Here is a 24,050-nt window from a genome sequence, read left to right as displayed (position 1 = left end):
GGGAAAAAGCAAAGTGTTCCTTTTGTTTCATTTGATTACTTGCTGTGACATTTATCAACTCCAACATATGCATGGTGCACATTTTTGCACAACAATAATACATTTCTCTGCAACGATATCCAACATTAAGAGAAATTGACCTAGCGACTAATAAATGCAATTGATAGGAATAACATCTGATTCCATAATGTTTGCTGTTGTTTATTTGTTATTTTGGGGTCAGATTTGAATTAGGCTTATTTACATAAAAAACTTGTGCACAGAAAATAGTAACATTGTCAAATATGAGAAAATGGAAGGTAGATTTTACGAGGGAGATACCATTTGATGGTTGATGGATTTACAGAGAGAATTAAATTTGATATTGGGGACACGGTATAATGACAGGCACTAGAAGATGGACAAATGCTATTTGAAAACATATAGAATGGGTGAAGTGTGGGTTTTTATGCTACATGAAGTAATTTAACAATTCGGCGAAAGGATCTGTTGGTTCCCAGAAATAGGGTTTATTCTAAAGATTAGAAACCAATATAATGCTTCAATTTCTTATGGAGGAACCAATTTCAATATTTAGAAACCTCTAGGTCTTGGACCAACTAATAAGGACAACTCAAACTCTTTTGCGTTTTAGGTCTGCAACACCTTGGGAGGGTAATCCGTGATTTCTATAAAAACATTTGCATCAAAATGCTGAACAAAATTCAAAATAATAGATCTCCTCTCACACAATGCTTAATAGAAATAGGAAAATATTTGAAAATGGCGTGCATAATTTTGTAGCAAAGTAGTTGAAAACAAATCCACAGATCTAATAAGGTGTCACAATAATGACTAGTGCCTCAATCCATCTGAGTAATAAACTCATAGAATGCTAACTTCGATATATTTTTTTTGGAAAGAATGACTTAATGATCTAAATAATGTTGCATTAGAATGTGCTATTCAACCACGACTCAAACTACTTATCACCATCCTTATGTAAATCCTAAAAATTTACAAGTATTATTTAAGCATTTAATGATTCTTTGAACCAAAGCATGAATTAAATTTGTATACGTGATAGCAATGCATCAAATGAAATGAAGCTTTGGTTTAAATCATTCAATACTCAATAGAACTCACATATATGAGAGAAATTGACTAGAAAATATTATTTTTATTAAATTACAATATCATCTTTGTCATATAATAGGGTAAAAACACATATCTATGTCATCTTTCATAACCTCTAAACTTGTTTTGGTCAAATCTCATTTCTCTATCAAAACTAATTTAAAAAAAAAAACTAAAAATATCCTTTGAGTCGATATCATTATTATATAAATTTTATAGTGATTTTATTTATTATAACATGTTAAAATTTCAAAATAATTTAAGCAGGTATTTTAACATTTGAGAAGATGCTCCTTAAAAAAGGAAAAAAATAAAATAAATAATATCAAAAAAATTTAAAATTTATATTTATCCCTAGAGGAGAGAGTCCTCTTTAAGAATATATAATATTTTTTTCAAAAAGATGTAGATTTGATAGGGAAATTTTGACGGGACTAAAGGCTTGTTGGTTTTAGATGCAGTCAACCTCGAGTAGTTTTAACAAAGAAAATATACATCAAAATCCAATATTTCTTTTTTGTTCCCTAGCTATACATGCCATCTATAATATATTTTCAAATTAAAACAAACTGATTTGCATATACTTGTTTGACAAGAACTACACCCTATATTTTTTGCTGTTAAAAAAATGACTTCAAATTTAAAAAAATGAATAAATTCTTACTAAATTAAAAAAAAAAATTATATACATAAAATTCATCCAATTTCAAGCATTTCATTTTTTTACATGATCTTCAAATTCTAAACATAAATACCATTTTTATGTCATTAAAATTGAACAATTTACATTTTGGGATCCTTATTCTTTATAAAAGGTGACACAAGTTTGTGCTTTTACCCTACAAGAAATAGATGTTGTGATGTGGAGCCTAATCAGACTCGAAGGTTAACTTCTCTCACTTTATTCAACGTAGTTTCCCCCAATATTATTACTATGGGGGTTTGGGGGCAACGCCCCTTGTGAAGTCCTTAGGTAGTGCCTTAGGTGCGCTTGGTTGTCATTTTTCTATTGTACAACTTATTCTAGCTTTAATTTTGTAAGCGTCAAAAGCTTGTATAAAATGGCTTAGGGTTAGGGACTTCATAATGTATGATGAGATTGTAGCTTCTTGTGGTGGTATTGAGCTGCAAGGGATTGTAGATTGTAATCATTGTATAACAATACTAATGCACCTACTGTTGGTGGATGTAGCTTAGGGATTGGGTGAACCACATTAAATCTTTGTATCTTGTGTTCTCTTCTATGCGATTTAACATTTTCTAATATTGGTTATATTTGCATTTAATTGTTATTTCTATATGTGGTTAATCCTAACAAGTGGTATCAGAGCGAGGTGTTATCATTTCTTTTATAACTATCCTCTGCAGGTAGGTCTCACAATTGAGTGGGAGTGATGACAGACGAGGGTAAGCTGAAGGTTATGAAGTTTAATGGGTAGAATTTTTAGTGATGGAAGATGCATATGGAGGACTATCTTTATCAAAAGGATTTATAACGACCATTACAAGAAGAAACTAAGAAATTGATCGCTATGATCGATAAGATAAGATAAGATAAAAATATTAATGTCCAACAAAAGACCAGAAAGAGGTCTATGGGACTGAAAGATTACAACAAAGTAGGACAGAAACCAGCAGGAGCACGCAAAGGTGTCCAGAGAGAAGCAACAAAATGCAACAAAAAGCACTATGATGCTTTAATGGGTAAAAAGAAATCAGTCATAGCATGAAACATGTGCCGATGCATAGAAATATTATACTGTCTCGAACCATTCCTAGAGCAATGTCGCTGGTGGGATCTGACATGTCTAGAAGGCTCATCAAGCCGAATAGAGCTAGAGGGCCTTTTCACACCATGCAAGGGGGATAAAGGTGTAAAAAAGGCAGTAATGAGCTGAGTAGATGAGGGTGGGTGTAGAAGCGGAGTCTAAATCATACTATCCCGGAGCATAGTAGCCTCACGAAGATACAGTGCAAGGCATCTCTGATCATAGTAGTTGAAGAAATCATAGAGAGAGAAACACTCTCTGAACAAACAAAAGAATCTCCCTCTGATCTCATAGTAAATAGGGCATCGGAAAAGAAAGTAAGCTTCATTTTCCACCTCCCCTGAAGTACAGAACACACAAGTCCGCTCCTCTCTGGCAATCTGATGATCCAACTAAGCTCGAAGATGGCGAGAACCAACTTTGAAAGAACCTAAAGAAATCCGCAGGGCATGAGACCAACGCCGTGAGAGATCGCTGGGCCGGGTAATAATCCCATCTGAGATCTCCAAAAAGTGTGTTGCATAAAATGACATCCGTGGGTGTAACCCCCCAGGAGGGTTAACCCAGGTAGCAGTAATATAACATCGATAAATATCAAAACGAACATGCTCATTCAACTCCTGCTGAGAAGGGAGAAGATGAGCAGGGGCATCCAAAGAGAATTGAAAAGGAGGGAGACAATCAATATCAATCCCAATAGAACTCAGCAAAGAAGAAACCTGTGCATACCAACACCGCGCCCGAGCACCAGACTCAGCAGCCGCTGTGGAAACTGAGGAGCAATAAGCTAAATAGGAGTAACGATCACAATCACTCGCCATATTAGTGAACCCACGAAGGCGATGAAGAAACCATACTAAGTCAAAGATGGCTGCGAGTCTGAAAGGATGAGCTCCAAACTCAGCAAGAATGATACTGTGGGGAGTAGATCTATGACATATGATGATGTGCCGTAAAAATAAAGTCTGAACCTGCTCAATCGATGCCCAATCTGAGCTAAGGAGAGAAGGGCCCCAAATCACAGAGCCATAAAGAACAGTCGGTCAAGCAAGGGCATCAAGGAGAGATAGCTTAGATGGGGTATCTTGGAAGTGATGTTTGAAGCACTATTTCTCAAGCAAAGCAAGAGAACCCATACCCTTATTAACTCTGGGCTGAATAGCAGGTCTCATACTGAACCGCGGTCCAGCAAAAAAAACACCCAGATATAAATAGGATGAAGTAATCTCAATCTCTTGGCCCTAAAATATGAAGCGGAGATGAGAAGTCTTTAAACAATTAAAGACTATGACCCGAGTCTTACCCAAATTAACGACCAGCTGTCTCTGATCACAAAATAAAGCCAATCTATCAAGAAGTCTCTGTAACCCATCAGGAGAGGATGCAAGGAGAACAATATCGTCTGCAAAGAGGAGGATCGAGATCAGAACCTGATAAAGATAACAACCATCACCCGAGAGTGAAGACTTCAAGAGGAAGTCCTCAAGCTCATCAATATATAACCCAAATAAAGTCGGGGAGAGAGGACAACCCTGCTTAACCCCAATAGTACTGTGGATAGGATTTGACAAGCCATTAGGAGTCTGAAATCTGCCAACCACAGTCTCATACAGTCTTATAATAGCAATACTTAGCATCTCAGAAATACCGATCTCCCTAAGTCTCTCAAACAGAGCCACCCTAGGAACATAATCAAAGGCTTTACGAAAATCAACAAAGTAGCAATAAACTTTTTTCGATCTGTGTCTACCTCCTCAATAATAGCTCGTAAAGTGAAGATATGATCCATAGTTTGATAATCTGTCCGAAAGCCTGCCTGTCCTCTAGCCCTACAACCAATCCTGTGAAGTTTCGCAGATAACATATTATTCAGAGCAGTAGCATAAAGTTTGGCAAAAGTATGCCCGATCATGATAGTTCTGTAGTTCTCTGGATCAGAAACAGGCCCTGTCTTATGAATGGGATGAATCAAGTGCCTAGACCAGGAAACCGGAAACCCAGTATGGATCACTCTATTAAAAAGAATAGAGAGATAGGTACCCAAAACAGAGGAACCAAACTTGAAAAGCTCAGCTTGAAAACCTTCATCGTCAGCAGCTCTACTACACTTCATAGATCTGATAGCCTCAGACACATGGGAAACAGTGAAAAGGCGGATGAAAAGAGGTGAGGGGGGGTGAATGGAGGGCTGCCCAGGAATATCATAAAGAGCCATGGTATGCGATGCAAGGGAATGGAAGTCAAGGGTGGAAGGTGGAGGGGGATGATGGGGGAAAAGAGTACGCCAAAAGAGCTGGGGATTGCGAATCAGAGTGGAGCAAAGAGGCTTACACTTAGAGGTAGTGAAATTACGCTTCTTCTTCCGAAGAAAGCGCAGATAAGACGAGCGAATGCTAGCAAAGTCAGTGGAGTGAGCCTCAAAAGCAGAGTGCATAACACGATGAAGGGATTTGCAATCTGAATCAAACCACTGGTTCATGGGGCAAGTATTACGTCGTTTACTGCGAAGGAGCAATGGAGGGCAGTGAGGGATGGAAAGGGTGGCCGAATCAAAGATCACCGAAGCGAGCAAGTCAAACATGGAGGTGGTCTCAGATGAGTCAGAGAAATCTGAAGGGCTAAGGAGTCTGGAAAGGTGAGCAAAGAAGAGCTCGCAATCACCCTCAAAAAAATGGAAGCGAATGGGCAAAAGAGTGATCATCGAGGAATGAAGAGGCGACATGAGTGAGGGCACAGAGAAAGGGGAGAGGCTACAATGCATGCTGAGAAGAGAGTGATCCGCAAGGGGAAGGCACCGAATAGTGAAACTGCGAATACAAGAGATGAAGGAAGGATGGGCAAGAATATAATCCACGACACTAGCACCACCACCATGAGGCCAACATGTGAAAAGCTCAGAACTAGGGAAGCAGGAGAGGCCGTTCAGGATGACCAAATCAGAGGACTCACATAGCCGCAACAAATGTCTTCCATACACAGATAACCGCCCAAGAGCATCCTCAGAAAGTCTATGAAGCCCTAAAGAAGTAGGATCAATCTTGGTGGAGCAAATGGAGTCTAAGCGACGATCAAAAAGTGGAGTCTGCAGCTCTTTGGTTCTTGCATTGAAATCCCCAAGAATAATGATGTCCCCTAATGCAGTGAACTGAGAGAAAGTCTCGCAAAGATCAAAAAAAGGATCACCGTCATCGGTACCATGAATAGCATAGTGAGACACAGCTGGCGAAAAGTAGTATGCAGCCAAGTAGATATCCCTCTGATGGTGACCCTTACGATCAATATGGACCCACATAAATCTAGCAAATGAATCAGAGTGTACAATAGAAGTGCTACCATAAATATCATCCTTAATCAAACATGCCACACCCCCTGAACCTCACACACCCCTCGAAGTACGAACCTCATCCCTAAAAACTGATAACCACTGATATCTTGTGATACCTGGCAGAGAATTCACTGGACTCTCGTGAGTTTCAGATATGACCAGAATATCGGCAGAACCCAAAGCATCAAGAAGACCAGGGAAGGACCACAAGGATCCATTACCATTCCAACAGTTAACAAGAAGGGAGCAAGTGGGGGCCTCTCTCTTGTCCGACTGCTGGTGAGACCGTCATTTGGCCTTGGGGGCCCGCTTGTCTACCCAACCACTTGGGGCTGAATCTCTAATCACAGCTCTCAAATTTTTGATAACTGCCCATTTTCCATCAAGTCTCGCTTTAGCGACAATACCAGGAGCATGTTTAAGCTCTGCAACCTGTGTGTTCGTGAGATCTTCATCCAGGAAGATCTTTGAAGGAAGAGAGAACAACTTCCTCTTAGCATGGAGACCTTGAAGCCTGTCTGCAAGTGAAAAGAATCTGATAAAAAGAACATCTCCTTGTCCAAACCAGCACCTATCAAGCTTAATCTCGGAAAGACCAAGTTGATCACCAAGGAAAGAGTGGCCTGCGGCGAGAGGATCATGGGTAGAGGGAAGTCCTCGAACCCGCAGGTTGAGCTCACGGGACCGTCACACTCTCTCATCCACAATCTTACCTTGTACAATTTTATCAATACTGGCTAGAGGTTGAGAATCCGAATTACTACAAAGAGAGGCCCATGTCTTGACTTTTTGTTCTGTTTTCACAACCATTTCGGTATGCTGATCCTTGATTTTATTCAGTCCAACAAGCTATTCTATAACTGCCTCAATATTGGGTTTTAGCATTGCTATTTCGGAGATGAAAGTGTTTGAGAAATGTTGGATATTCGATTCAGTAGACAGTTTGAGATTAGTGAGTTCTGCCGTCAGATTTCCAATCTGATCTCTCAATAAGATGTTATCGGCTTCTAACTTGACCACTTTGTCACAAAGTTTCAGAGAGAGCAAGGACGCGTCCACAACAATATCCTTTAGGGCTGTATTGTCACTCTCTATTATCTTCATACGGTCAAGTAGCTGTTGGACTGTGAATGGGTCGGGTTGGGGGTCTGCCATTCTGTCAAACAGTAAACCCACCATGACGCTGCAATATAGATCTACCCGAGATCAATACAAATAACTATAAAGGTTCAACATTCTGTCAAACACTTCCCGTGCAGCAAGATAAAAGACACAAGGGCCCGTGTGTAGAAGATAAAATCCATGTAGACTTCCAGTTAGCAAAGCATTCAATCAAACACTTGTAAGAAATCAACAATGCAACAATGCAATCTCTGGAAAACCCACGGCTCACTGTTCACGCGGGAAAGCCCTCATCTCACGGCTCAAAACAATGAGGAAAGCCCTGTGCCAAAACACCAAGAACACTGCACACACGGGAAAGCCCTTGCGAACGCACAAAGTGCCCTAGGGTCGCAGGTCTCGAACAGATCAGGCAACATACTGGAAAACCCACGGCTCACTGCTCAAACCCACGGCCAAACCTTGTAGTCAAACCCACAAACCACGACCAGATGCTCATGACCATGAGAATCAAACCCACGGCTCACTGCACAAACCCACAACACATGAACAGATCAGGCTCAGACGGTAGAAAGGAAATTGGAGCATTCGTTTATGCCAAGCACAATTGGTGGCATTTAATATTATGAAAGCTAAGACGGAAGAAGAGTTAATGCATTGCTTCAAACAAGATATTTCTCATGAAGCATTTATTTAATAGGAAGATGAAAAAAGGTGGATTTGTTGCTAATTATTTAAATGAGTTTAATACGGTTACTAGTCAATCATCTTATATAAATGTCAATTTTGATGAAGAAAGTAGGGTTCTCTTGATTTTGTGCTCTTTGCCTAAAAGCTGGAATAACTTGGTAATGGTTGTGAGTAATTCTGTTTTTGGATCTAATACTCTAAAATTTGATAATGTGATTAGTGTTATTCTAAGTGAGGAAACTCGTAGGAAAAACTCAAGTGGATCTACATTAGGAAGTGTTTTGAAAGCACAAAGTAGAGACATATTGACTGAAAGAGGAAACAATTCTGGAAATCATGGGAAATCAAGAGGACAATAAAAGGGAAAGAGGTTTCAATCTAGAGGACCAAGAGATTGCTAGTATTGTGGAAAACTAGGGCATAAGAAGAAAGATCGCTGGATTAAAAAAAAACAGTGAAGGAGACAAATAAGAAGGGTGCAAGGAGGCAAATGTGGTAAGTAATAAATTCGAAGAGGATGTTTTGCTTCTTTATTTAGAAAGTGTTGATGATTCATGGGTTTTAGATTCAGGGCCTTCATTTCATGCTACTCCCCATGGATGTTCTTTTCTTGATTATGTCCAAGGGAATATTGGACTTGTTTATTTGGGGGATAATGAACTCTGTTAGATTGTTGGAAAGGAAAAAAGTTATAAGATTAAGTTGCAGAATGGGAATCATTGGCTACTACAAGAGGTAAAACATGTTCTAAGGCTAACTAGGAATTTAATTTTAGTAGAGCAATTGGGTGATGAGGTTTGCACAATTACTTTTAATGGTAAAAATTGGAAGGTTTCAAAATGTTCCCTTGTAGTAGAAAAATATGTGAAAGTAGGAACTTATATCTTTGTACAAGTCATATTGTTCCTTTTACTTTAATTGTTTCAAAGAAAAATGAATGTTTAGGTACCGTTGCTGCAGTTAAGTAGGGAGAACAAACAATTATTGTAGATTTTGATACAACACTATGACACAAAAGACTTGGGCACATTAGCAAGAAAGCTATGAAATTACTTCATTCAAATAAAGTTTTACCAGATCTAAAATGTGTCAATATAGATTTATGTGAAAGTTGTGTGTATGGAAAACAAAAGAGAGTTTTGTGAAGAGTGGGAAGGAAAAGAAAAATAAGAAATTAGAGCTTGTGCATACAAATGTATGGGGACCAAGTCAAGTATTTGCCCTTGGTGGCTCTCATTATTATGTTACATTTATTGATGATGCAACTAGAAAAGTATGAGTTTATTTCCTTAAATAAAAATTTGATGTATTTCAAACTTTTAAGAAATGAAAATGTTTGGTTGAAAATGAGATTGATAAAAGATTAAAATGTCTTATATCTGGTGATGATGGTGAGTATTGCAACAAAAAAATTGAATGTTATTGTTCTACTAATGATATTCATAGATATAAAACTTCCAAGGACTCCACATGAAAATGGATCGACTGAATGCATGAACAAGAAAATAATTGAGTATGCAAGGAGCATGAGGTTGCATGTTGGGCTGCCCTTAAACATGTGGGTTGAGGCTGTCAATACCATTGTATATTTGATCAATAGAGGTCCTTCCACTCCTTTGGGTTGTGGTATTCTAGAGGAAGCATAGACTAGTATGAAGGTGAGTTATTCTATTCTCACAACCTTCAATTGTGAAATATTTGCACATATTGATTTCGAAATAGAACCAAGATGAAACCTAGATCAAAGAAATGTGTGTTTTTGGATATGACATTGATGAATTTGGTTATAAGCTTTGAGATTTTGAAAATTGTAAAATTATAAGAAGCAAAAACGTCATATTCAATGAGAAAGTGTTGGTCAAAGATCTGTTGCAACAATATGAGAATAAAGAAAATGATTATGTAGTGCTAGATGATACTCCATAAGATGATGTTCTAGTAGTTCTTCATGCTTTGAAAAAATAAATACCACACACCCTAGTGTATGTTAGATGCTCAACAAGGCTAAGCAGACCTTTAGAAAGATTTTCTCCCTCTTTGTAATCTATTTTATTAATAGATGTCGGTGAACTTGAATGTTATGATGAAGCTACGTTGATGTATACAAAGATTCAGTGGGAGTCTACAATGACAAAAGAAATGGCCTCTTTGCTGGAAAAGCAGACTTGACATTTATGCAAGTTGCCTGGAGGTAAAAGGGCTTTACAAAATAAATGAGTTTATAGGTTGAAAGAAGATGATGGAGGTAAGAAAACATATAAAGCCAGGTTAGTGGTAAAAGGATTTCCACAGAAAAAGACATTGATTTTGATGAGATATTTTCTCCTGTTGTTAAAATGACTTCTATTCGTATTATTTTAAGTATTGTGGCTACTAAAAATTTGGATTTGGAGTAGCTTAATGTTAAAACAACCTTTCTTAATGGTGATTTGGATATATACATATACATATATACATACACACACACACACACACAGATATATATATACATACATACATACATACATATACATATACATGCTAGAATCATAGGGATTTGAGCTCAAAGGTAAGAAGAAGTTAGTGTGCAGATTGAAGAAAAGTTTATATATCTTGAAGCAAACATCTTGACAATGGCATCTTAAATTTGATAGTTTTATGCACAAGCATAGTTATACTTGGTGTCATTTTGACCATTGTGTTTATTTTAAGAGGTTAGATGATGACAACTATATTATTTTATGTTTATATGTTGATGATATGCTTGTAGCTAGGTCTAACATGGATCACATTAAGGGGTTAAAAGAACACTTAGCACATTCATTTTCCATGAAGAATTTGGGAGCAACCAAACACATCCTTGGTATGAAAATCTACAGAGGTAGGAAGAATAGAAAATTGACATATCTCAGGTTGATTATATTGAAAAGGTGTTTCAACATTTCTTTACGGAGAATGCCAAAGTTGTCAGCACACATTTGCCTGGTCATTTGAAATTGACTAAGGAGATGTGTCCAAAGACACTAGAAGAGGAGGCTGAAATGCCAAAGGTACCTTATTCTTTAGTTGTAGGCAGTTTAATGTATGCTATGGTATGTACAAGGCCATTTATTGCACATGCAGTGGGATTTGTTAGTAGGTATATGAGTCATCCAAGAATTTAGCATTTGAAAGCAATTAAATGGATCCTTAGATATTTAAGAGGAACATCTAGTAAGCGTTTATATTTTGGGGTCTCTACTATTGATTTACAGGGCTATGTTCACTCAAATTTGGAAGGATATATTGATACTAGGCAGAGTACTATAGGTTATGTGTTTACTGTTGGTGGGACAACAGTGAGTTGAATTTCTTGTTTCCATAAGGTTAATTCATTATCCACTACAAAGGAAGAGTATATTGCTGCTACAAAGGCAAGCAAGTAGATGATATGGATTCAATTCTTCATGAAAGAGTTGGGGCACCCATAGATGGACAATTATTTATTAAGTGCCATTCATCTTGCCAAGCATTCTGATCTACATTCAAAGACAAAGCACATACAGATGTGGTGCCATTTTATTCGATCAAAAAGCTGGAGAAGATACATATAGATGATAATCCAACTGATATGTTTACAAAGGCAATAACTAGGGAGAAACTGAACTCCTCTTTAGCTTCGGTTAGTATCCTATAAAAAACCAACAAAGTTGAGGGTGGTTTGATATTTCAGTGGGAGCTACATGTTTAGCAGTGCTATGATCAGTCTCCAAGTGGGAGGTTATTGCTATAGAGTCTGATCAGCCTCCAGGTGAGATATTGTTGTGATGTGGAGCCTAATCAGGCTTGGAGATTAACTTCTCTCATTTTATTTGGCACAATTTCCCCCCAAATTATTGCTACGAGAGTTTTGGAACAGCGCCCCCAAGGTGCGAGGTCTTGGGGCAGTTCCCTAGGTGTTATCCTTGTCGTAGTATAAGGTGGGGTTGAAGGGCAACACCCCTGTGGGTTTTTTTTGGGGTTATACAAGCTTTTTCCATTTACAAAATTAGGGCTAGAATAATTCATGCAATAGGAAAAATAACAATTGACGCCTTTTACAATATAAGGGCATTTTTGGCTTTAGGGGCACCACCCCCAAAAACCCTCGTGGGGGTGTTGCCCCTCAACCCCACTCTGTACTATGATAGGGAGCACACCCTATAGGGGCACTGCCCCTTGACCTCGTCTTGGAGGCATTGTCCCCGAACCCTCGTAGAAATAATATGGAGAGAAAACCATGACGAATAAACCTCCGAGTCTGATTAGGTTCCATATCACAACAGAAGTGACTACATTACACAATGAAGCACATCATCATCCCAACCTTACCATCTGTCAACCATCAACAAATTAGAACATGTGACTAGATCTTGTGATTCCATGGTAAATGAAAATTATGCAAGTTTGATCATGGGATCACAATGACCATCAATATTGCATGCTAGTTATCAACATATTAAAACCATATATTGCATTAAACCTTGATCACCTTTTGCTTGGAACAAAAGATGTCCTTTTATTATCACCATGTGTACAAAAAGATGAGCATTTTAGTTGCCTGACAAATAAAATCAATGTAATTAACAACAAATATATAGAACTCTTTCATCAACGCCCTTGACCAATCATCTACCACCAATTGTCATCCTCCTTGTCCTACCTTCATAGTCATCTGCTAGCCCAAGACATGTAGTGGCATCTCGCCATCTTGCGACCAATAAATATCATGTAATTTCCATGGTGGAATAACGAGAGCCATTGATCTTAATAGATCTTTGCCCACTAGTCAAATAGAGCATCTCATCCTTTTATTAAAATCCAAGCACAATTTCCTTTCCTTTAAAAGATCATTGTTCATTTCTTACATGTTCTCAAAGATGGGTGTTTCAGTATTTAGAATCTTAACCATGAGGATCAACAAATATAATATAAGGTATGAAATTACACCACTTGCTAACTAACATTTAAAAGATGACAAATCCTCTCTATCTCATGATTAATCAGGTCCATTTTGTGAAATCATCATAGGATTGCATATAAATCAAATATTCCACATATCCCACTACAAGAAAAGATAAATGGACTTGCCTAACATGGCCACACAACCCTCAACATAGACATTTTAAATAAAGCAAATGACAAAGGCAAGTGACATGGTATTTAGGAAGACATAGACTCAAGGCATAAAATATTATATGGATTAACTCTTAAGACATAAAGTGCTAGGTTATACACAAACTAGTTACCTTCAATGATCACAAAACCTATCCTTAAGTAAAAAAAAGGTAATGAAAAGATATAAGAATTTAGGGTTTATCTTTGATAATACACTTTTAAACTATAAAACCATAAACCCTAATAGGAAGAGAGAACAATGACACTAAAAACCATAATAATATGACATAATGCTTTTGACATCACATGAAATTTATAGGATAATTTGTTTTACCACTAATGGCTCTAGTTGGAAATGTTTTGAATCAGTGAAAATAAGAAAGAATAACACAATCTACTAGATGAGAATACCAATAAACTTATGTAACAAAAACTAGAGCTAGGACTCAAAACAAGAAAGGGAAACTAAAAATACATAATGTCCAAAACTCTAACTATTGTCTATGGAAGAAAATCACTTAAAGAGAAGCAGGGCTTTAAGAACTATCCACAGAATGATAGTTCAAGAATATCACTAGTTTTCTCTAAGACAATTAGATTTTTCTCTCCATTTTGTGTGAATCAAGATCTACGTAGATTGCATCAAACTTTCCTTACTTTCCTTTATCTTCCAACATGGAATTTTGCATTAAGAAAATATCACCAACCTTAAAATTTCTTACTGTTTCCTTTCTATCACACAAAATCTTAACTTTGATATAGAATTTTAGATTTTTTTTATAAGCTTCTCTTATAGTTTCATCCATTTTCATCAAGTCATCCATCCTCAACTACTCCTCATCTTCAATATCATCATCATATATTTGAAAAAATTGATACATTTCTATCAGATTATTTTGATGCAACCTTGCATGTATTATATAATAGATCAAAAGATGCACATCCTATTTTGTTCATGGTATTTCTGTTGTCTTCCCATAGCTAATCTTACCTTTGAATTCCATGTCTTTTTATTCTTTTCAAGGATTTAAAAGAAAAATCTTTGTCAAGATCTTATTGCTTGATTCTTCTTTTCCATTACCTTATGTGTGGTAGGGTATGAATTAGATGTTTGGATACAAAATTTATTGTAGAATTGACGGTATTCTTCTGATTTGAAGTCCATTAATTTTTTATTATATATAATCCTTTATGGACATCCAAATCTTGTCACTATGTTGTTCACTAGAAAGTTAATCACCACCTTACTATTTATTTTCTTAGATAGGATTTCTTCTAGCCACTATTCAAAGTAATATGTGGAGGTCCATGAGTAGAAACCACTAGATTTATTTCAATTTTACTTACAAAATCAATGCCCTACTACTTAAAAATGAGCTTGGACATCAACTGTGCTCAAAGGCAAGTTTGCTGAGAAATTAAGCTTTCTAAATCTATCTCTGTAATGCATCATACTTCTTCAATAGTTGACGTGAATTCTTAAATATAGTAGACCACCAAAATAAAACCCTCAAAATTTTATAAGCAATTATTTTGGCCATATAATTCCATCTACATACATCACTATCCATCTTTGTTAACACTATATCAACTCGAGTCTTGTCTATACATTTCAACATAGCACCATTGATATTTCTCCACAATATCTTACTAATGAATAGATGATGTACTTTATTGTATGTAAGTTAAGTTTCCTCTTTTTTTTCATCCACACCCTTAGGAAATTTAATTTATGAAAATAAATTCTACATTTGTGTCTCTCTAATCCATCCATATCACAAAGACATTCTTTGTTATCTTCTTCTAGTTGGTTGATCTAGTTTGCATCAAGATTAGCTTGGGACATAACTTTATCTAATCCTTGGCCTCTTAAAATTTTATGGATTTGGATCTCAATATTAAACTCCTAGCTCCTATTGACCCATCCAAATATTCTCCTTGAGACCTCTTTCCGGTGAAAACATCTTTGACTTTTACACTAGTCATATATGCAAAAATTGTCACTTCTACTATATATCAACTAAATACCTTCATTTCCTTTTGACTAGTGCATGAATCTATTGTTAGAATATTTAGAATAAATTGCGCGGGGGGGGGGGGGGGGGGGGGGGTGGCAGGGGGTGGGGGGGAAGGGTGAATCAGTTATCCAAGGTCTAGATGTACCAATTGAACAAACACACACTTAAAAAACTTCAAATCTTATCCTTCCATTGCTTGATCTCTACTGTAAACTATCAGTAACATTAGCTATCCGTCCACTGTTTTAAAAATAAAAATGACATGCAAAATGTAAACATTAATCACTCAAACATTATAATAACATCCACACAAGTTAGACACTAGGATTTAACGTGAAAATCCAATTTGGGAAAAACCACCAGCAACATGTCACCAATTTTCACTCTTCTAAAGTGAGCTCTATTAAGAGCCAACCTTGCTAAAGGTTACAATACACATTGTTAAATGTGACATTGTAAAAGGATTTAATCACCCTATTAGAAGTGGAATTGTTAGAGGACTTTAGAACATTCCATTATAATGTCACCCTATTAAAGGATTTACATAGACTATTAGGTCTTTATCACTCTTAGGTCAACCTTGATTAAAGGATTTCAAATACTGTTCATAATGGCTAGAAAGTAACAACAGGGTTTGATCTTTTAAGTACAACTCATTTTGCATGTACAAATATCTATTTAGCTCTCATGTATTGATTCACTATCTGGCCTCCATTGTCACCTTAATCTCTAATTCGCTTGGCAACCCTTCAAACAATTACCTTTCAATTCTTCTCAACTCTATTCAACCTTATGTTTAGATTCTACAATAAAAAACATCATTAGAAACTCCAACTCTCTGGAAATCCTGCACACATGCATAGCCTCTCTACTCATTATAGAAAGTTTTCCTTGTACCTCCTTAAATAGGTAATTCCAATCTTTTTTCTCTTAAACACCATCGTAGATCTTAGGGTTCATGATTCGATCCATCAAATTCAATGAATCTGATCACCATTTTGTTTGTCTCTTCTTTTCTATAAAATTCTCTTTAAATCCATCTCTAGGCCATTTACCTAATCTTCTCCTAGAATTAAATGATCCAACTCATTGATCCTTATCTTCAACATGCTTTCCATATCCCAAGAAATCAACTTAGTTGGCTCAAAATTATGATTCTTTGTAAACAATTAAAATGTTGTTCCTCGACCAACACTGTGCTTTGTGGCTTGGTCATCACTGGGTTACTTGGTCACTATAAAACCTCTCCCTCATCACATACACTATCAATCGGTTGATACTGATGCTCAGTCAACACTAACTTTGCTTGGCACTTACTGTGGCTTAGATGACACTACCATCACTTGGCATATATAACAAAATTATTTTGTCTTCTACTCTGTTACTTGGGCAAGCCTATACATTTGAACTATCTTTGCTCCCACTTTCAAGGCTTGAACATTACTATCTTCTCCTCTTGTAACATGATGTAAAGAATCAATATATCTTGTCAAAGTCCAACTAATCAAATGTTCATATATAGTTTTCTCTTCATAATTCAACCTATCCTCTAGTTAATTTTGTTATGAACAACTTCTCAAATCCTCTTCATCAAACAAATAGATACAACATTTAGATCAGATAGAAAATTATCTTATCAATAGATTTGACATAAATGACAACATAACAATTGTTTCAATTGTAGTTTCCAACATCTATTTCTCATTTATATCATATTTAAGTTTAGCTACCTATAGAGATTTGAAAAAAAATTCTATAAGTTGTTTGAAACACTCATATAAAAACTACATTAATGGCGCAAAATGATGCAAAAGAGAAAATTTCTTTTGGCTTTGGTGAAATCAAGTGTTCTAAAGATTGGGGCATCCTTTATAAATTTCTTAATTTTCTAAAAAGCCACACTTGGCTCTCACTCCTTTTAAATTTTGGTACCCTTCTTTAATATCTTGGATATGGACCTACTGATTTTAGTAAAATTAGTAACGAATATCATTAAACAAATTAATTATCCAAAGAATGACTGAATCCCTTTCACATTTTGAGGTTTGAATATTTCATCAATTATTTCCTCTCGGTCAATTCTTACTCCATCATTATATAATATGGTTAAGCAATTAAGCCCCACTCACCCCAAAGGCATAGTTCATACCATGAGAAACACATTAATAAAATGTAAGAATGCAACATCCATTGCTTTATGAAATGTTTCTCTTATATTTGTCAACCCAAATAGAATTTTTGCATTTACATATGTCCCCCATGGTGTAGTGAATATTGTTTTATACTATCTCGGTTCCTTTACCATAACTTGGTTATACCCTAAGAACCCATCCATCATGAACATTAGCTTGCATCTGGTTACCTTTTGTAATGTTGCTTCCATATTAGGAAAACCATAATTATCTTTCAATGAAGTACTCAAATTTCTAAAATCTACAAATAACCTTATATCCCTATTTTTCTTTCTGATAGACACAATATTGGACACCATGATAAATCACTAATAGACTTGATAACTAAAGCATCCCTCATTTTCATCAATTCCTAAGTTTAGGTGCTAGATTAGGGCTAATAGGGTTTTTTTTTTCTGCTTGAATGGTTCAACACATCCATGAAAGGGATGCCATGTTGAAATAGGTCTTTCTTATAGGCCTTTAGGCCATCAAATAACAAAGCAATGACATGCCTATATTTTATTTTGTTGGACATTAATAAATTTATCTTATCTTATCTTATCTTATCACCTATGGTGACAACTTTTTTTTCCAATGGTTATTTTCTTTGGTGTTTCATATGCGTCAATATTCACTTCCTTCAAATCATTGGGATCAACAAAAATGTTTGCATACTTAAGGCTTATCTTGACTATACAAAATTATCTCCAAAACCATTGAACCCTTGGGATTCTTATTATTTTTCAACTGAATGACCTTAATTCCAAATACTATTCTTTTCCCACGAAAGTCTCCATAGAGGCACCAAAATTAATCTCATTTCCATCATATTCCTCATCACACTCAAAATGTCATTATCATTATTGAAAACTACCAGTGTTTGATCAAGGAAAAAATAAGTTTTGAAGGGACCCTGAAACCCTTCACAATCTTAACATTGATAAATTTTTAACTTTAGAACATACATACTAAAAAACTATAAAGAGAAAATGTAGAAACCATTAACAAGGACAATAAGACTAAAACACTTTTAAACAACTAGCAAACAAAACTATCACATATACCGACAAACAAAACAACACAAAAAACTAGACAAGCTACTTATTAATTTCAACAATGTCTTCTAGGTCCTCAAGATTTTGGAAGACTACTTTAAATTAAAATTCTCCTTGGGATCCATGGTGCTTTTATTCATTAAGATGACTCTAGTACTACACCTTCCCAGACTAGCAACATTGCCAACTAAGGGACCAAGATCATTATCTAGACTAATTAGAATCTTCTTTTCTAGCTTTCCAACATTGCATGCACACTCTTCAATTTAGAAGAAGATTATTTGGGGTTTTCATTAATGTGTAGGAGAATAGTTCAAAGCATGGTCTCATTTCTTTCAATCCTATTAGTGAGACTCTACATGCTAGAATTGACATCATCCTTGGTTGTTTTGGTCCATTTCAACATTCTAGACCTTATCACTCCCTGACATTTATAAAGAGTTCCCTCTAAAGGAATTACAAAATATTCAAAATAATTCTACCATATAGGGTTTCAAATACTTGTAAGGTCCACTTGGTTAAGAGATGTTATGTGCTACAATGGTAAGAAAGTAATAATGATATGATTTGTTAGGTTTTAACACTGTCTTGCTTGTTCAAATATCTACTTCGCTCTGTCTCTTTCCTTCTGATAACTTTTTGGCTGATTTACACACTCACACTTCCACTTAGCACTTCCTATAATCACCTAAAAATGATCATCTAGACTATTATCTCCCTTCTCAATATTTTGGCTAAATTATTTAATCATTTACCTAAGCTAAATTTCTAAAAATCAATTTATTTAATTTTAACCTATAGTTTCACTATAATATCCTAAGTCCATATTTTATTAAAAGAACATGTCCCTTTTTAATTAAATAAAAGACCCCATTTTTCCAACCCATTCTAATGTGCACATATAAAATCTTATCCCTATTTACAAATTAAAGGAAAATACTTTGTCTCACATGAAAATTCAACTCTCTCTCATTGGTTAACATGATCTTGCACATAGATCATGCCAAAAGTCAACTCCCACTCTTGATCATCCACTTCTAGATCTTGATCTCAACTGTTCATATACCTTTAAAATGGAGATCTCTCTCCCTCTCTAAGAATCCCATTTTTGAGCTAATGTTATACTGCAAGTTTACTTACAAGTTTTCTTGGAGTATTTGTGGAGAACTTCTATCTTCTTATCTCATTCTTGCATTCTAATCCTAGTTTAGATTCATTTGCAAGTAGCTTAGTTTTCCTTTGAAATAGCATAGATCACTTAGCTTAATTAGCAATTTTTTAATACTTTTGTATGCTTAGCTTAGTTGCATTCTTGCATTCTATTCTAACATAGTTAATTCTTGTATTGCATACTCAAGAGTTTCTTTGGCACTAGCACTCTTTCTCTTGTCTAAAGAAATCTCCCATTCCATGGTTTACTAGAAGGCTTTGCATCTCTAAGGCTTAGCCGAGAGCTACTTCTATGATTATGCACACACCTTTGCACTCCATGACTTGGGATATCCAAGTCTCCATTCAAGTTTCTAATCTATGGAATACCTTGTATAGAAGGGTCTAGAGGAGTGCACTTTCTTAGTGTACATTTTTGATGACACTATGGGGTAGGATGTCCTAGTTTTGCCTCTCTATCTGCATTTTTGTCTTGCATTTTCGCTTGCTATTTTTGTACTTTTTTCTTTGCAATCATAATTATCATGCGATAATTTATCAATATCGTACGATATTTCTTAGTACTGCAATGCGATACTTTACCAGTTAAAAGTATCACATGACTATTTAGAAGTTTGTCACACTAGTATTTAAAGTTCTATCACATAATACATAAGTATCATCTCTGTATACTGAAAAGTATCGTACGATACTCTATCAACAAAAAAATATTGCCTTGCCTAGAACTGATTTCCGTTTGAGTTATCTGATCAATTTTTGAGTCTTTGGCATTCTATTTTTGGATTTTTTCAAGTTTATCCACTATCTAACAGAGGCTTATTGTAGGTTTTTATCTTATTTTCAACTAACCCTTTGTTGGACTAATGTTTTGTTTGTAGGGTTCCTCTAAAAATGCTTGCAAAACTTTATAAAAGAACACATCTCAAAGACTCAATGCTAAGAGGCTACTAACTCTTATTTGTAGGGCTGCCTAAAAGCATAAACAAAAAAAATTAAGTATTCTGGTGTTTCTTTCATTTTGTGTGCAACAATATACTAGTTGCTCATTTTTTGTAGGCACATAAAAGTTGCAAGTAGGGTCTTTTGATGGTAGGAAAGTATGCTCTTCACCCTTGTTATTAGTTTGAAATCTTGACCCACCCTTAGATTTTCAAAAGTAAGTGGCATAATTGAGCTTATTGGTGTGTTTGGAGGAAATGATTGGAATAGAAGAGTATGCTTTTCACCCTTGTGGTGAATTATAAATCTTGATCTCCAAAAGTGGATCCATTTTGTGTAGTGTATAATCCTTTAGAGGGTCTTCTCTTGAGAGATCAAGAGAAATGACCCAAGTGAGGACAAGAAAACTTGGCTATTCCAACCCACTATATACTCAAGACTATCAAGGACACAAAACCTTGGTAGACATAGTGCTTAGCTTTTCTTAGTGTGAGTACTTGTGGGATTTGGACCATGAGGAAAATGCTAGGAAATAATTCTGAAGGTACTTGTATGGCCATAAGATCCGTTACTTTCTGCAAGGTAAGGTGTCCCATATTGGGAGCAAGGAGAGTGCTATGAATGGAAGCCCTTTCTAAACAACACAAGATATAAGCTACCTTATTTTGCCACTCAACATCTTGGTTTAAGGACCAATCCTAGTGGACTACCTGGATCACCCCAAGATTTTACATTCACCATTTGTGTCCTCTTGGTTGTGCCAATGGGACCTTAATGACAAAGCCAATATCTCTCGTGGGAAACCACGTGAGGCGAAGGGGCATAAAGCATAAGCTAAAGGTGTTGAGTAATGAACCATGACCTTAGGTAGTATTACTTGGCATGTATCTTCAAATGTAATAAGGCCTATGCAAACATTCTCAAATATCAAACATCTCATTAAACTTTGTAGAATTTTTATTTTTTGATATCCCAATTGCTTGTGTTGGCAAGGTTGCTTTGTTCCTTGTCTAATTGTTTGAGACATATGCATTTCCCTTATTATTTTCCAAGCATGATGTTTTCTGCCACAAACTGAAGTCCTATATTGTCAACACTGTATTATGGTCTAAGACATTCAAAAAAAGAAAATTGAAGCATAGATTTTTCAAGTTCAAATTGTATTTTTAACTGTTCACTGGCCCTTTATCACACGGTCTTTTGAGAAATATCGTGCGATATTTCACACCTTCTAAAGTATCACATTCCTATTATAAAATATATTGCATGGTCCTTGTCAAGTCTATTTCATAGATTAAAGAAAACTATCGCATGAGTGAAAAGTATCATCCAACTGCAGTAAGGTCTATCATACGATAATTGTTGTTGATATTGTACTGTTATTCTAAGGAATATCACTCAGCCTCTATTGCTACCAAAACTAATTTAGAATTGTGTCATAGCTGATTTAGGGTTGTTTTCACTTTGTCCTACACAAGTCTGGTCTAAAATCATTATGTTACGTGCTATTCTAAGTTGAAAAGATGGATCTAGTTTGTTAGATATGAGCCAAAAATGTCACTAATGGTCACTTGTTGAAATTTGGTTACCTCACTATTTGAGCTACTTGTGATTGAGCTTCTTTCTCATCTTCTTGGCTCGAGTTATTAGTGCTATAAGTTCTTGAGCACTCTTGATAAGCCACTTGCTTATTCTATTTTTGACAAGTGATCATTCTTGACCACACACACTCTAAATGTAAAAAGATTTATTTCATCATATTAGACATAAACATATCATTACATGCCAGTGGTGACTAGGCTCCAAGTCAGTCAAGCAAGTCATCCATTATTCACCTTTTAACAATTGGTAACTCCAACTAGGCTTCCTCATGGAAAACCTTGTGAGAAAGAACCGTCTCTGATAAGATGGAAGAGGCTAACACTTGGCATAATCCACAATATAGTTTTGAGAACTCTTTTGACACTCTTAGGGTTGAAGACAATGTCTCACTCACCATGCATCCTAAAGAGAGGAAATGCCACCTAGAAGAACATGTGCACCTAGAAAAAAAAAGATTAAAATAGGCTATACACATGGCCTCTAGAGAGAGATCTTATTATTAGGATGAGGCTAATTCTCATGCACATAACACCAAAAATAGATATGCACATGGTTACTCTAGTAATCATTTTGATAGCGACCCTATTCGTAGAAATGGTGGAAACAACACACTACCTAGGTCTCCAAGAATACACACAGAAGCATGCCCATCACCACCTAGATACTCACAATCAAATCATGAAAGTGAGGTCAATAATGAAATCACTAGTGAAGTTCCAATGTGATTTCAATGAGATGAGGTTTCCCAAAGGCTAATGCTAAAAGCCTTAGAACAAAATGGTGACCAATATTTTCAATATATGACATCTAGAGGATGGAAACTTCCCCATAAATTTGATGTACAATGAATCATTCAAAAATAAGAACCCACTGAGGCTGAAATCTTTAGGGAAGAAATGCAATAACTTAAAAATTAACTTGCTCAATTACAAGTCTCCAAAGCACAACCTAAGACATCTTTTGTAGAATCTATATGTGCTGTTCCATTCAATAGAAGTCTTTACATGGTCCCATTTCCTAGGGATATAGAGGTTCCCAAATATAAAAAAATATAATGGAAATGATGATCCCCGTGATCATGTTCGACACTTATATGCTCTTAGCATAGATTTTATGGATGAAGATACTTATCTTATGAAGTTGTTTCCTAGGAGCTTGAGGGCCAAGATATTGAATGGTTCACAAAGTTGTCACCTCCCCTAAGTCATTTGACAAACTTGCACAATGATTCATTCAACAATATTTGTATAACATTCAACATCCTATCACTATGTTGGACTTGTGCAATATCAAGCAAAAAAAAGGTGAACCTTTTTCTACATACGTCCAACATTGGAGAACTTTACACTCTAGGTACCCTCGATAGATTCCTAAGACTGACAAAATTGACATTTTTATTGACAGACTTATGTAATATGAAAAATATCGATGAATAGGGATTAGAATAATGCACATGAAAGAGACCCTAAACTAATATTTTACACATACATATAAATTATTATGATATAGAAAGTAAATCTAGATAACTAATATTGAGATGAAGAAATAAAAGGTACTTACCTATGACAAAGAATCAACTAAAAACCTTGTCAAACAGTCTTAGAAAGTGTTGACTTTCATACTCTTGAACCAAAACTACACTATCTACAAAACTCAAAAATATTTTTGTTTTCTAAAGCAGTTCAACTTTGACCTAGATAGTGGGGCACAATCTTACCATGGGGTACAACCTTAGCCCTCATTGAAGGTCATCTCTAACCTAAAACAAATCTAATGGAAATTTTGTTCATGAATCTCACAAGTTCAGCAAAAAGGGTATCCATATCTAATATTCGATTTTCTATCCTGTGCTTATACCTGCAAGAAAAATGGTTTTTTGTTTGGATGGGGTTTTTGCCTTGGTCAAACCCAATTTGGAATCAACCTTGAAATGTAATTGAAATTGTAATATGTAT

This window comes from Cupressus sempervirens, chromosome 10, assembly GCF_028749045.1.
Source record: "Cupressus sempervirens isolate cs-2001-9-10 chromosome 10, ASM2874904v1, whole genome shotgun sequence".
Lineage (NCBI taxonomy): Eukaryota > Viridiplantae > Streptophyta > Pinopsida > Cupressales > Cupressaceae > Cupressus > Cupressus sempervirens.
The sequence above is the reverse complement of the archived record's forward strand: the minus strand, read 5'-3'. Positions refer to the sequence as shown.